At 43.7% G+C, this 16,381-nt stretch overlaps 2 protein-coding genes across 5 annotated transcripts in view; one reads left to right on the top strand and one right to left on the bottom strand.

Annotated features, from left to right (window-relative positions):
• LOC126198920 (zinc transporter 1) overlaps nucleotides 1-16,381 on the top strand; it is a 700,140-nt gene that overhangs the window by 296,699 nt on the left and 387,060 nt on the right. The window contains exon 1 of one of the 4 annotated variants that reach the window (XM_049935553.1): nucleotides 6,540-6,647. The exons of the other annotated variants lie outside the window; for them this stretch is intronic. The gene's annotated coding sequence lies outside the window, so the exon portion shown is untranslated. Of the gene's footprint in view, nucleotides 1-6,539; nucleotides 6,648-16,381 lie in introns of those variants that run through there. 4 annotated transcript variants of the gene reach the window in all.
• LOC126198919 (protein SPT2 homolog) overlaps nucleotides 1-16,381 on the bottom strand; it is a 604,823-nt gene that overhangs the window by 460,630 nt on the left and 127,812 nt on the right. The window lies entirely within an intron of this gene.

The following is a 16,381-nucleotide window of genomic DNA, read 5'->3' as shown; positions in this document are numbered from 1 at the left end:
TAAATATATTGTTTGTTGTTAATCAAATGGTTCAAATGGCTCTGAGCACTATGGGACTCAACTGCTGAGGTCATTAGTCCCCTAGAACTTAGAACTAGTTAAACCTAACTAACCTAAGGACATCACAAACATCCATGCCCGAGGCAGGATTCGAACCTGCGACCGTAGCGGTCTTGCGGTTCCAGACTGCAGCGTGTTGTTAATCAAAATCTTTCGTTTGCTAACTATGCCTATCAGTAGTTAGTCCCTTCAGTTGTTAGAATCTTTCATTTAGCTGGCAGTAGTGGCGTTCGCTGTATTGCAGCAGTTCGAATAACGAAGATTTTTGTGAGGTAAGTGATACATGAAAGGTATAGGTTATTGTTGGTCAGGGCCATTCTTTTGTAGGGATTTTTGAAAGTCAGATTGCGTTGCGCTAAAAATATCGTGTGTCAGTTGAAGCAGTCATTTATAATTTTTCTAAGGGGACGATTCAACTACATATCGCACGACGGGAAGTAATAGACTTTGAACGCGGAATAGTTGTTGGGGCGAGGTGCACGGGACATTGCATTTCGGAAATCCAGGAAATAAAACATTCCGAGAGGCCAGTGTGAACAGTGTGCCAGGAATACCAAATTTCAGTCATTACCTCTCACCACGGACAACGCAGTGGCCGACGGCCTTCACTTAACGACCGAGAGCTGTGCGCGGAACAGCCGAATAAATCAATGTCGAACGTACGACGAACGTATCCGTTACGACATTGCGGCGAAATTTGCCGTTAATGGGCTACGGCAGCAGACGACCGACGCGAGTGCCTTCACTAACAGCACGATATCGCCTACAGCACCTCTCCTGAGCTCGTGACCGTATCGATTGGACCGTGGACAATTTGAGAACCACAGCTTGGTCAGGTAAGTGCCAATTTTACTTCGTAAGAGCTGACAGAAGGGTTCGAGTCTGGCGGTGATCCCACGGACCCAGGCTGTCAAGAAGGCACTGTGCAAGCTGGTGGTGGCTCCACAACGGTGTAGGCTGTGTTTTCATGGAATGGACTGCGCCCTCTGGTCCGACTGAACCGATTATTCATTGGAAGTGGTTACGCTCGGTTACTTGTAGACAATATGCAGCCATTCACGGATTTATTTTTCCGAAACAATGATGCCATGTCACCGGGCCACAACTATTCGCGACTGGTTTGGAGAACATTCTGGACAATTTGAGCGAATGATTTGGCCACCCACATCGCCCTATATCAATCGCATCGAACATTTATGGGACGTAATCGAGAGGTGAAATCGTGCACAAAATTCTGTAGCGGCAAAACTTCCCCAATTATGGACGGCTACAAAGGCAGTATGGCTCAGTATTTCTGCAGGGGACTTCCAACGACTTGTTGAGTCGATGCCACATCGAGTTACTGCACTACGCCGGGTGGAAGCAGGTCTGACACGATATTAGGGGACGTCTCATGACTCGTCACCTCTGTGAAAATGCTGTCGAAATAAACCAGTATCTAATTATGGAGAGTACCTGTGACTTATGTTACATTTAAGTACATTTTATTTTCGTGTTAATCTGATATATCTGATGAACTATCTTTGAGCGAATAAATAACTGAATAAGCGAACTTTACGTAACACTTATTTTTGTTCTCGTCTCTTTGTTAATGCTATTACTACAGGGTGTTTCAAAAATGACCGGTATATTTGAAACGGCAATAAAAACTAAACGAGCAGCGATAGAAATACACCGTTTGTTGCAATATGCTTGGGACAACAGTACATTTTCAGGCAGACAAACTTTCGAAATTACAGTAGTTACAATTTCCAACAACAGATGGCGCTGCAAGTGATGTGAAAGATATAGACGACAACGCAGTCTGTGGGTGCGCCATTCTGTACGTCGTCTTTCTGCTGTAAGCGTGTGCTGTTCACAACGTGCAAGTGTGCTGTGGACAACATGGTTTATTCCTTAGAACAGAGGATTTTTCTCGTGCTGGAATTCCACCGCCTAGAACACAGTGTTGTTGCAACAGGACGAAGTTTTCAACGGAGGTTTAATGTAACCAAAGGACCGAAAAGCGATACAATAAAGGATCTGTTTGAAAAATTTCAACGGACTGGGAACGTGACGGATGAACGTGCTGGAAAGGTAGGGCGACCGCGTACGGCAACCACAGAGGGCAACGCGCAGCTAGTGCAGCAGGTGATCCAACAGCGGCCTCGGGTTTCCGTTCGCCGTGTTGCAGCTGCGGTCCAAATGACGCCAACGTCCACGTATCGTCTGATGCGCCAGAGTTTACACCTCTATCCATACAAAATTCAAACGCGGCAACCCCTCAGTGCCGCTACCATTGCTGCACGAGAGACATTCGCTAACGATATAGTGCACAGGATTGATGACGGCGATATGCATGTGGGCAGCATTTGGTTTACTGACGAAGCTTATTTTTACCTGGACGGCTTCGTCAATAAACAGAACTGGCGCATATGGGGAACCGAAAAGCCCCATGTTGCAGTCCCATCGTCCCTGCATCCTCAAAAAGTACTGGTCTGGGCCGACATTTCTTCCAAAGGAATCATTGGCCCATTTTTCAGATCCGAAACGATTACTGCATCACGCTATCTGGACATTCTTCGTGAATTTGTGGCGGTACAAACTGCCTTAGACGACACTGCGAACACCTCGTGGTTTATGCAAGATGGTGCCCGGCCACATCGAACGGCCGACGTCTTTAATTTCCTGAATGAATATTTCGATGATCGTGTGATTGCTTTGGGCTATCCGAAACATACAGGAGGCGGCGTGGATTGGCCTCCCTATTCGCCAGACATGAACCCCTGTGACGTCTTTCTGTGGGGACACTTGAAAGACCAGGTGTACCGCCAGAATCCAGAAACAATTGAACAGCTGAAGCAGTACATCTCATCTGCATGTGAAGCCATTCAGCCAGACACGTTGTCAAAGGTTTCGGGTAATTTCATTCAGAGACTACGCCATATTATTGCTACGCATGGTGGATATGTGGAAAATATCGTACTGTAGAGTTTCCCAGACCGCAGTGCCATCTGTTGTTGAAAATTGTAACTACTGTAATTTCGAAAGTTTGTCTGCCTGAAAATGTACTGTTGTCCCAAGCATATTGCAACAAACGGTGTATTTCTATCGCTGCTCGTTTAGTTTTTATTGCCGTTTCAAATATACCGGTCATTTTTTAAACACCCTGTATGTACTGCTGTTACCAACAGTTCATTGTTGTTGTTGTTGTGGTCTTTAGTCCTGAGACTGGTTTGATGCAGCTCTCCATGCTACTCTATCCTGTGCAAGCTTCTTCACCTCCCAGTACCTACTGCAACCGACATCCTTCTGAATCTGTTTAGTGTATTCATCTCTTGGTCTCCCTCTACGATTTTTACCCTCCATCCTGCCCTCCAATGCTAAATTTGTGATCCCTTGATGCCTCAGAAAATGTCCTACCAACCGGTCCCTTCTTCTTGTCAAGTTGTGCCACAAACTCCTCTTCTCCCCAATTCTATTCAATACCTCCTCATTAGTTATGTGATCTACCCATCTAATCTTCAGCATTCTTCTGTAGCACCACATTTCGAAAGCCTCTATTCTCTTCTTGTCTAAACTATTTATCGTTCACGTTTCACTTCCATACATGGCTACACTCCATACAAATACTTTCAGAAACGACTTCCTGACACTTAAATCTATACTCGATGTTAACAAATTTCTCTTCTTCAGAAACGCTTTCCTTGCCATTGCCAGTCTACATTTTAACTCCTCTCTACTTCGACCATCATCAAACTCCTTTACTACTTTAAGTGTCTCATTTCCTAATCTAATTCCCTCAGCATCAGCCGACTTAATTCGACTACATTCCATTATCCTCGTTTTGCTTTTGTTGATGTTCATCTTATATCCTCCTTTCAAGACACTGTCCATTCCGTTCAACTGCTCTTTCAAGTCCTTTGCTGTCTCTGACAGAATTACAATGTCATCGGCAAACCTCGAAGTTTTTATTTCTTCTCCATGGACTTTAATATCTACTCCGAATTTTCTTTTGTTTCCTTTACTGCTTGCTCAATATACAGATTGAATAACATCGGGGAGAGGCTACAACCCTGTCTTTCTCCCTTCCCAACCACTGCTTCCCTTTCATGTCCCTCGACTCTTATAACTGCTATCTGGTTTCTGTACAAATTGTAAATAGCCTTTCGCTCCCTGTATTTTACCCCTACCGCCTTTAGAATTTGAAAGAGAGTATTCCAGTCAACATTGTCAAAAGCTTTCTCTAAGTCTACAAATGCTAGAAATGTAGGTTTGCCTTTCCTTAATCTATTTTCTAAGATAAGTCGTAGGGTCAGTATTGCCTCACGTGTTCCAACATTTCTGCGGAATCCAAACTGATCTTCCCCGAGGTCGGCTTCTACCAGTTTTTCCATTCGTCTGTAAATAATTCGCGTTAGTATTTTGCAGCTGTGACTTATTAAACTGATAGTTTGGTAATTTTCTCATCTGTCAACACCTGCTTTCTTTGGGATTGGAATTATTATATTCTTCTTGAAGTCTGAGGGTATTTCGCCTGTCTCATACATCATGCTCACCAGATGGTAGAGTTTTGTCAGGACTGGCTCTCCCAAGGCCGTCAGTAGTTCCAATGGAATGTTGTCTACTCCCGGGGCCTTTTTTCGACTCGGGTCTTTCAGTGCTCTGTCAAACTCTTCACGCAGTATCGTCTCTCCCATTTCATCTTCGTCTTTATCTATAGATCGCTTATACAACCATAAAAGAAATCTCTTTTTCATCGTTCCATTTGCGAGTGTAACAGAAAAAAGAATGAGTAGCAATGACAGACAGTACTTTCCGCCGCGCCCTGTACAGTGGTTTTGCGAGTATGTATGTAGACAGAGAATTGGAATAGGTTGTATAAAAGTCTAGCTTATTTTAAATGTGTAAAAAAAATGAGAGATTAACCGGGATTTTACGGAATTCTAGCTCTGAGTCTTGTGCTGCGCAGAGATTACGAGGAGAGGAACTGCTCGCTCACCATACGTGGAGGGCCGTGCCAATGCTGGATTCAATATGATATTCGCTATCGATACCAGTAACTGAAATTGCATCGAGACCTCGATAAAATCAGATCAGAGTATCAATACCGACTGAGTCGTAAGGTGTTGATTGTGTTTTTGAGTATTTTTAAGAATTTCCTTAACACCAAAAGATTTCTTTAAAATACAAGAATAAAATATTGAAATTATGAGAAATTTGAGTGAACTACAGTTAGTATAGAATTAAATACAAACTTAAGCTGGCCGGTACAAGTATTCCAATCACAAATAAAATTGCAGACCATTATATAACCTTTTTGCTACGCATATGTGTCGTCATTAGAAAGTATTAATATAAGTGTTACATTAAGCTACAGGAGTTTCATTTACAATTAGTTTATTTCTTGTAGAAATAAATTTAGAATTCAAGACAAAATATGTGAATTATGCTATCTCTGAATGAACCAACTTGAGTTTAAAAAGAAATACAAACGCAGGCAGTAAATGATAAATATACCAAATAAAAAAATATTGTACAGTGTATTGGGATAAAGTTCATACTACTGTACGAACTCGTGCCATAATTACAGGCAAAATCGTTTTCCTAATGGGAAGTTATATCTAGTTGAACCATTCTTCTTCCGATAAGGGGCCCAAAAGTATCCCTTTCCTACTTGTTTGGCCGGCCTGTGTGGCCGAGCGGTTCTAGTCTGGATCCGCGCGACCGCTACGGTCGCAGGTTCGAATCCTGCCTCGGGCATGGATGTGTGTGATGTCCTTAGGTTAGTTAGGTTTAAGCTAAGTTCTAGGGGACGGATGACCTCAGATGTTAAGTCCCATAGTGCTCAGAGCCATTTGAACCATATTTTTTCTACTTGTTCGCCGTAAATTTGGTTTCTCTTGTCAGGTGATTATGGCGCCAGTAAAAAAGCAATAATAACAGTTCCGTGGGGATCAAGTCTCTCTCAACTGGTCACCACTTCATCGAGTGGCGTGTTCCTAATCTCGCCAACTAATCCCGGTACCCACGGTTAAACGTGGAGTTCGAACCACGTGTCGCTCCTGCCGCATCGCCGCGGCATCGAGAGGTGGAGGCTAGCTTACAGGCAGACTGAAATATTTCGAGGTGCATCGTAGATTCGATACCGCTCCCTTCAGTTTTCCAGGCACGTGCTTAAGCACTTGACCAGCAGACCCGACAAGCAACTGTGAATCATTATTTTGCGCAACACACTTCGATATTCCCGATCGCGAATATAAAGTAGTAGAAAACATCGATTACCCTTTATCCATACCGATACAACAGTCATCGAAGGAAAATATTGATAGTTACTCATATCAGCAATATCGGAACGTCGATACACGTGGGCCAGTTTGTGAAGGGAGAGCAGAAAGAGGCGGCTGGCGGTTGCTGCAAAGTTGCGAGTGAGCAGGTATTAGTGGCGCCAGTAATTAGGCGGCGCTCTCCACCTGCCGATAAGCCGTCGGCCCGTGTGCACCGTGTTGTTATCTCGTCTCTCTGTGCATTCGCGGCTCGGTAGCATCGGCGCTGGAGTTGAGCGATACTACGCCGGCTGCAGTTACTGCGTCGCTTCTGCGAGGTGGGTGAGTACCCCAGAGTGCCGTGCCCAAAACTTCATCCCAACAGCCCCTTTAAGGCATTCTTCTTCTTCTGTGAAACAACAATAATTGAAATAATCTGAATATAAGGGTCTCCACTAACCTTACCTTGGGAAATCACAAAATTACGGAACTGATTCGAAGACAGCGCCATTGTTCAATGACTAATATTAACTATTAGTTATTAATGAAAAATATCTAATTTTTAATTTAAAACTAACATCATTTAACAACCTATCATTACACAACAAGAAAGAAGAAGTTACTTCAGTAATGTGTTCCTTCGAATGTTTGTTTTTGGTGTGAGCTGATTGAAATCCGGCTCATAACTGGTCAGAGTGTTTCATATATGGTCACTTGAATATTTGTCAGTTACTTCAGACTGATATTTAGATTGAAACAACTCGAGGATTGCGTACACTAATTCACACAGAAGTGCTCCCAAAAATTCAGGTCTTTGGTACAGTCTTTCTTGAAGGGTTATTTTTTTGTGGAACCTTCTCTCAAAATTAGAGTTGAACAACGAGTTCGTTTCAGTCCTTAATAGTCCTCCATCCACTTGCACTTCCAGTACCTCTAACTCTACAGTAGCTGAATCTTTCGTAATTGCCTATGGAACGGGGCAGGCATTCCCCATATCAACACCAGATGGACTTCCCAGGAATGAATATGAAGGTTCAAGTGTCTGCCGTTTACGAGGTGGCAACAAAAAGTAAGTTGAACATTATAGCATGAAATTTTCACTCTGCAGCGGAGTGTGCGCTGATATGAAACTTCCTGGCTGATTAAAACTGTGTGCCGGACCGAACCTCGAACTCGGGACCTTTGCCTTTCGCGGGGAAGTGCTCTACCAACTGAGCTACCCAAGCACTACTCACGCCCCGTCCTCACAGCTTTACTTCTGCTGCGAGCTTCTGTAAAGTTTGGAATGTGGGAGACGAGGTACTGGCAGAAGTAAAGCTGTGAGGACAGGGCGTGAGTCGTGCTTGGGTAGCTCAGTTGTAGAGCACTTGCCCGCGAAAGGCAAAGGTCCCGAGTTCGAGTCTCGGTCCGGCACACAGTTTTAATCTGCCAGCAAGTTGAACATTATTATGGCAGACCAAGTAACTTCTACTGAATGCTGCACTAAACTTCATAGAGACACAGATACACAGCGCTATTTTTCACCACATTCGCCAAGTCTATGTGAACAACGGTCGGAACTACCACCAACAGCTCAGTTTCCTCCGCAGTCAGGAATCCTGTCAAGCGCTCCTTGTTTGTGGATCACTTTACGATCTTCTACTCCTATCATACAATGACGACAAGGCAGCTACAGCTAACCACCTGGGACAAGACAACAGCTTCTCGGTTCTCACCAGAAAAGACTACATGCGTCAGTTTCAACCGTGCTCGTCCAAGTTTTAACCTACCAATGACTCGAAATTGGCGTGTCTCCCTCACCAGAAAGACCGACGCACAAAGGGCTTCCGGCCACTGACTGTTTTGAAATGCGTTAACGGAAAAGCAAGGGGCGCCGACAGGGCTTTTGTTCGATCACGTTTAGATCATGGCAGCGTGGTCTACGAATCGGCCCGTATTTCCTGCCTAAAGATGTTAGACGCTGTCCATCGTGAGGGTATTCGGATATCGACTGGAGCCTTTCGGACCAGCCCAGTTCAGAGTCTGGATTCGGCGACGTGTCCTTTTTGCTCGACAGATATTGAAAATCTCAGCGTCACCTTGGTCATTGGCATTTAGTGCTGTGGTTCGACCCAACTTTGAACGGCTGTTCAGGATTCGGCCCCATGCGACGAAGCCATTCGGCATACGTGCTATTGACTGTCTCAAGGATCTGGATCTATCAGACCTCCGAATACACAGTCATGGATGCAACGCGTTGCCGCCTTGGTGTCTTCAGAGGACCAAAGTGATTTTAAGTTTGACGTGGTACAAGAAAACTTGTACTCCAGATTACGTTTTTACAACTTTCTTCCATTTTAAGTACATACCCGAGTTTTATCGTTGTTTATACAGACGAATCCCAACAAGAGAATGTCCTGTGTTGCTACGCGGTTTTCCCTGACAGTTTTCAAAGTGCTTTTTCCGGAACAAGTTACAGATTATGATGCGGGGTTATATGGCATTATGGTGGCACTGGAGAGGATTGAGAGACATCACCGTACCATGTTTCTTGTCTGTTCCGACTCGCTTAGCGCACTACAATCACTTCACCCAATGTATCCAGTAGACCAGTTGATTCAGCTCATCCATGACTCCTATCACCGGTTACAAGCCCGTGGCAAGAAGGTGATCTTTTGCTGGTTACCTTACCGCGTCGGTATACAGGGAAACGACACGGCCGACAAAGCGGCCAAGAAAGCATGTCTGAATGGTTTTGTCCGTCAGTGTCCCATTCCTTTCCACACCGTCATCTCTGAGAGACGTATCATACGTCAGTGGGAGACTGAATGGTCGGAGGTGACAGAAAACAAACTGCGATCGCTCCAACCGACCATACAGGCATGTCAGATTTCATGTCATCCTCGCAGCTGGAAGGAGGTTCTGCTTACCAGGCTGCACATCGCACATAGCACTTAAACAAATGGCCTCCTCCTTTGGCGGGAAGATCCACCACTCTGTGAGGTTTGCGGTGTGCTTCGGTTCAGCATATTCTGGCAACGTGTGTCTTATATACCGTTATCGTGGTAACCCTCAGTCTCGATAGAGATCTGCCCGTAATCCTCGCCGATTCTGATTCCAGTGTTCACAGGAGTGGTGAAATTTTGTGAACTGACACGCCTCATCCCTAAACTGGTGGGGAATGGAGGTAGGCTTTAATGCATTGTAAACTGCTCCGCACGTGGGGACAGCCCTCGACGCCACCCACGAGATTGGCGTGCCGATTTTTCGTCAGGGCCTTGAGGACCACGATGTTGAGCGCCCCTCACCTAAAACCGTCATCATCCATTTCTTGAAAGTAGAAATCCGCTCCTCGGTGAATGAGCCAGTCGAGATTGCTGCGAATTAGTTCCCCGACTGCCTGGACGTTGTTGCGCGAGCTCAGTGTCGGCCGCCTTCCTTCCCCATCAGCACCAGCCACACTCCCTTGCGGCTTTGGTCAAATTCTTGGCACCATTTCACTGCTCTTGAACGCGACACTGCATTTGGTCCGCTAGAATTTCATGGTATTTTAAGTGCAGTTTAGACGTTTTGCCCACGAGGATCGTACTGTCACGCGTACTTCAACTTCGGAGTACGTTTCCAGTTGCTGCGCCATTTCTCTCGCAATCTGTGCTGCGCCACTTAGATCAATGTCCGCAGGGAGCCCTGAACATGCACCACTCTTCATGTGCTGTGGTCACATGTGTAACTTACTTGCTAAAACGCCCCTTCGTATTTTTTCTCTACATCCATACTCCGCAAGCCACCTGACGGTGTGCGGCGGAGGGTACCTTGAGTACCTCTATCGGTTCTCCCTTCTATTCCAGTCTCGTATTGTTCGTGGAAAGAAGGATTGTCGGTATGCCTCTGTGTGGGCTCTAATCTCTCTGATTTTATCCTCATGGTCTCTTCGCGAGATATACGTAGGAGGGACCAATATACTGCTTAACTCTTCGGTGAAGGTATGTTCTCGAAACTTTAACAAAAGCCCGTACCGAGCTACTGAGCGTCTCTCCTGCAGAGTCTTCCACTGGAGTTTATCTACATCTCCGTAACGCTTTCGCGATTACTAAATGATCCTGTAACGAAGCGCGCTGCTCTCCGTTGGATCTTCTCTCTCTCTTCTATCAACCCTATCTGGTACGGATCCCACACTGCTGAGCATTATTCAAGCAGTGGGCGAACAAGCGCACTGTAACCTATTTCCTTTGTTTTCGGATTGCATTTCCTTAGGATTCTTCCAATCAATCTCAGTCTGGCATCTGCTTTACCGACGATCAACTTTATATGATCATTCCATTTTAAATCACTCCTAATGTGTACTCCCAGATAATTTATGGTATTAACTGCTTACAGTTGCTGACCTGCTATATTGTAGCCAAATGATAAGGGATCTTTCTTTCTATGTATTCACAGCACATTACGCTTGTCTACATTGAGATTCAATTGCCATTCCCTGCACCATGCGTCAATTCGCTGCAGATCCTCCTGCATTTCAGTACAATTTTCCATTGTTACAACCTCTCGATATATCACAGCATCATCTGCAAAAGCCTCAGTGAACTTCCGATGTCATCCACAAGGTCATTTATGTATATTGTGAATAGCAACGGTCCTACGAGACTCCCCTCCGGCACGCCTGACATCACTCTTACTTCGGAAGACTTCTCTCCATTGGGAATGACATGCTGCGTTCTGTTATCTAGGAACTCTTCAATCCAATCACACAACTGGTCTGATAGTCCATATGCTCTTACTTTGTTCATTAAACGACTGCGGGGAACTGTATCGAACGCCTTGCGGAAGTCAAGAAACACGGCATCTACCTGAGTCTCGTGGACGAATAGCGCGAGCTGGGTTTCACACGATCGTCTTTTTCGAATCCCATGCTGATTCCTACAGAGTATATTTCTAGTCTCCAGAAAAGTCATTATACTCGAACATAATACGTGTTCCAAAATTCTACAACTGATCGACGTTAGAGACATAGGTCTATAGTTCTTCACATCTGTTCGACGTCCCTTCTTGAAAACGGGGATGAACTGTGCCATTTGAAATGTTTTAGTCTCAAGGTCTTTCCGAATTTGTTATGAAAGCTACACTCTGCTCCAAATTGTGGATGTTCTTTCCACTCCCTTGTAATGCTATATTTAGCGCTTATACTCGTAAGTACAGAATATCATATGTAATAAATTATGTCTTACAGCCATTGGGTGGGGGGGGGGTCACCAATTTGAGCGAAATATTTTCTTTTTTCTCATATAAATTATCTAATTCGATTGAGTAATTGGGAAAAATCTGTCTAAAACACTACCAAGTGATAGCCACCTCACTTAGCAGTGGTCAAGAAGCTTGACGTGTGAATATTCAAAACCTCTTGGTTTTTACCTATGACTGACGGTGCACCCTCAGTCGAGCTACTGACAATCTGCCCGAGGGGCAGTGAACTTTCCACGGAACCACAATCCGGGCCTTCTTTCAGAGTAATCAAATCTTAACTGCTCTTTGAACACAGCCAAGTCATTTGACCAAATGTAATAGTGCAAGCCGTTGTTGATCTCTGATGTGTGTAGACTCGTCCAAAGCCAGGTTCATTGCTGAACGTTCAAAAATAGTGTTTTTCTCAAATTATTTATAAAATAAGCTGTTCCAACACTACTGCCCAGGACATGGACATTACTGGCTGGTCACAGCCCACCGACAGTCATGCACAATCGGATGGTTTGCCCTCGGGATGGACACGTTGTACGCGTCCAGTGAATGCGGGAACCACTTGGTCACCCACTGCGAGAGTCCGCTAGGGCCCCTCTGCCTGAATATAGCCACTGATGACAGAAATTTGTTCCTCTGTTGTTAAGGGTACATGCAGGACAAAATTACAAAAAATTCGAATTTTTTATTGTGTAATTTATTAGATTAATTCTTTAAGAATAACATCACAAAATTTCAAAATCGAATTCTGGCTAGAAATATGTTTTAAAAGAGTTTGTTTGGGTGTCTGCGCCTGCCACGACTCCTTTTTCTAAGCTGTGATCCACATCATCTCTACGCTAACATTGTAAAAAATGCTGCTCCTAAGTGTTTAGAACAATTTTCGACAAAGACACTGAGTTCATCGGAGAAGGAAGTTAGTGAAGAAATTTATGACGCTGTTTACAGTGCCAAGACGAGTTTTCCAGTTAATTCAGGTTAACTGACTTAAAAACACTTGCCCATATGATTGTTTCATGTGCATGTGGTAATTGTGGGTGAAATGGCCTTACACTGTTTGATGACAGTGACAGTATTTGTGTCCTCGGTTGTTGTGAAGATAGCTGCATTTAATGCCCGTCTAGTGTTCAGTAGTGGAAATGTAGGTGGGATTAAGTGTCTGCAGAGACTAGGGTTCCATCCAGATGCATCCACACTGTACTCAGAAATTTTGGTGAAGCGTAACTGGACAAAGCTCAGGCACCAGAAGAAGAAATGCAAAAGTTGGCTAGACAAAGGAGGCTGCGGAAGAGATTACTCCAAGAAGACGACGAAGAGAATATAGATTATGGATATGGACAGCGTTAGTCACTTGAAGCATAGCAATATTGTCAAAAATTGAAATAAAAACTTTAAATGCGAATTGCCGTTAAGTGACTTTCTTGAACTACCTTTTCTGAGGAACTCTAAACGCTAACATCCAGAAATTTGGCACAGTTCTTAAGAATTACTTACTGAATTAATGTAAATGTCGTGTGAGTAGGGCCTCCCGTCGGGTAGACCGTTCGCCGGGTGCAAGTCTTTCGATTTGACTCCACTTAATCCTGTTCAGCACTTTTCCGTTATCTTTTCTTTGAAAAAAGTTCTCCTTTAAAATCTGAGAATAATAGAGCAGTCCTGGGTAACAGAAAACTGAAAAATTCATTTCAAAGCAACCATGATCTTAAACAGAAATGTGTTCCACATGTTTTATTAGCCTCTTATGCAGATGTAGAATGTGAAAGTCCAGTTTTATTGCTTGATTATTTTACGAGATAAGGTACGTTATAGAAACAATTGTAATTAAAGATTCAAATTCTTATAAAATGTAAGTCGATGCCCATTTTGAAACAAAAATAGCTCACAATATCAAGTATGATGATGTACATAATACCGAGCGAGGTGGCGCAGTGGTTAGCACACTGGACTCGCATTCGGGAGGACGACGGTTCAATACCGCGTCCGGCCATCCTGATTTAGGTTTTCCGTGATTTCCCTAAATCGCTCTAGGCAAATGCCGGGATGGTTCCTCTGAAAGGGCACGGCCGACTTCCTTCCCTAATCCGATGAGACCGATGACCTCGCTGTTTGGTCTCTTCCCCCAAAAACCAACGAACCAACGATGTACATAATAGTCCCAAGTTTTACTATTTTAGCTGTAATATATATATTTCCCTACGTTTGTCGTTGAGTGTATTAGTGAAGACTTGCTAAACCAAGTCAATAAGCGAGTCACTAGATTCAGACAAGAATGTTTTGTAGGAAGCGAAAGTGCTTTTACTGGCTGTAACTCACATCTAGGTTACTTCTGATTTTTTAAAGAATTTCAGTCCCTTGATAGTATGCAGCAAAGTGGATGTGCCAATTGGAGTAGCGGACACGTTCAGTGAGTTAAACGCAATGAGTAGGTAGCATTGAAGAGAAGTTAAGTTATAAATATGGTGAATCGGTTTATGCACAGAGCGAGGAGGACAGAAAAAGCATAAAAAGGTAAGGATAAAAGGATGTAAATAAAATTTGTAGACACCGCTATGACCATTAGATGCCACGAGAGGCAGACCTGCTAGTATCAAAGAAGGCAGTGAGTGTTACGTTGTCGTTAGAGAAGTAGTAACAGAACAATGGCAGCAGAGCTCAGTGACGTCATGGTTAGCTATTGATTGGAGATCATCTGAGTAAGAAATCCATCAGGGACATAGCAACCTTTCTAAAGCACCCCAAGTCGACCGTTGGTGATGTAATGGTGAAGTGGAAATGCGAAGGAGCGATCACACCTAAACCGTAACCAGGAAACTGACGGACAGCAACCGCCGAGCATTGGGGAGGGTGAAAGGTCTCTGTTGGATTCCTTTCATGTTAATTTCTTAAACCTGTTGTCATTTACGGCATAAATTCCTCTTCTAAATTTACTGTGGTGTTTCTGACTCTATCTGGGAGGAGACTGAGCAGTGGAATATGTTACTTTTACACATAAACAAGAACGATCTGTCACACTACTACACTTTAAAACCCAGCTTATATGTAATTCATGTCACACAGCCTCATACGGAATCTACATCCGCTTTCTTTTATATGCTGTATATGATAAGACACTGTCATCCCCCTTCCCTTCTGTGTGAAAGGATGAATGAGCAAATGTATTTCTAGTTGCATGCTTGATTGTAGCAGACAAGCCTGTCTGCTAGAGAACAGTAGGACCAACGTCGGAACAGGTAGCTACGCTTTCTAAAAGCAAAGAGGTTTCTATTCTTAGTATGGTCCTGTCTGTCCCTTGTCATGTTGGTATAGGAAGCTGCCTCTCTGGTCATTTCCGTTTGTATCTGTGAGGTACCCTCGGTAGCGGCCCAGGCGGTCTGTCTGCGGCGAGCGTCTGAAGTGGTAAGATCTCCGGCTAAGCGCGTAGGATAATGGATTTCTTAAGTTCAGCCTAACTGAAAATTTAATCACCTTTATTTCAGGTTTAGATTTAAAATATCTTATGTTATCTTAAATTGCAACACAGTGTAATTCCAGTAGTTGCTTTGTCACAACTTTGTGAGTAAAGTGGAACCACGTGTTGATGAGCTGTAACTCTAACTAAGATCATCAATCTTAAATGCGAATGTGCATGAGATTATAACGTCTCGTCTTGACAACATTTTTCAATGTAGTAACTTTTCTTTATGTTCAACCCACGTGGGGTGTACTTTGTGAGACCAGTACCACGTGCTTATACAATTGTTTGACCCATCAGGTTAATAGTAAGACGATAGTAACCAGTTCGAGGTTTTTCTTTTGTAAATTGCGTTTCGATGTAATTTATTCTAATTATCAAAATTATTATGGAGTTACACTCTTTGTGTAAACCAAGTTGACCACGTGAAGCATGTGGTGTAATCATCAAAGTAGCCCTCAGCTATTCTTTTCGGGAAGATTTCACAGAGAGTTAGTATGAATTTAGTATACCAGTGTGTGGTAATTTCATGACGGGCAGGATTGCGCTACGAACAAACTTCTTTGGGTGAAAATTGAATTGGTTGGTTGTGGTTAATTTCCTCTTGCATATGTTTCAACGTTCTTCGTGTGTTATTTTATGAATGCAGTGTTGTATGCAGTCTCCCAATCTCGGCTCCATATTTAATGTGTTCTGTAAGATTACAAACTCACATTTTCACAATCCTAAATAAGGCACCAGTTTAGTTATGAATCAAGTTTAATAAGCTGAAATTTTAACGGAACAATGATCAATGTTAAAATAAATGTCCAAATATAAATTGACATATTTCTTTTTATTTAAATTCTCTTATATATAAATCACCGGTTGTCGTAAGATGACTATTAAAAGACTATAATTAATGTTAGTCTGGTTGGGAATTTGGTAAGCTAGACTGGGTACTTGGTGAAACAGTTGCTCAGTAATGCAAGATGAACTTCCCCAGATACGTCACAGCTTTTAACCCGCTTTTATTGTCTTGAATATCAGCACCGCTTTCAGAACAACTTAATGCATCAACATTACGAGGGTGGTTGTAAAAAATCGCGCGAAGTCAGCAGAAGGAGACACTCGTGAGTTGATAAGTGCTGCCACACGTCCTTCCCTGCGCAGGGAGTGGCGAATGGAGCACAATGGTCGAGCACCTCCTCATGAGCCACGCGTTTCTGTAGTCAGTGACCAGCGACGACTGGGGTGGGCTGAAGTGGGAAGCCGCTCGACAGTGGATGGCTGGAAACGAGTGCTTTGGAGAGATGAGTCACCTATTAGTGGACATTAATATGGGGTGCGTTCACTCTTTAGCTTTTTGGCCGCTTTAACTCTGTTGGGGACGCTACCAGTGAGGCGTCCGTCGCCTGTGCAGGAATGGCAACCG

Source organism: Schistocerca nitens, chromosome 8, assembly GCF_023898315.1.
Source record: "Schistocerca nitens isolate TAMUIC-IGC-003100 chromosome 8, iqSchNite1.1, whole genome shotgun sequence".
In the NCBI taxonomy this organism is placed as follows: Eukaryota; Metazoa; Arthropoda; class Insecta; order Orthoptera; family Acrididae; genus Schistocerca; species Schistocerca nitens.
Note: the sequence above shows the minus strand (reverse complement) of the source record. Positions and strands in the feature narration are given on the sequence as shown.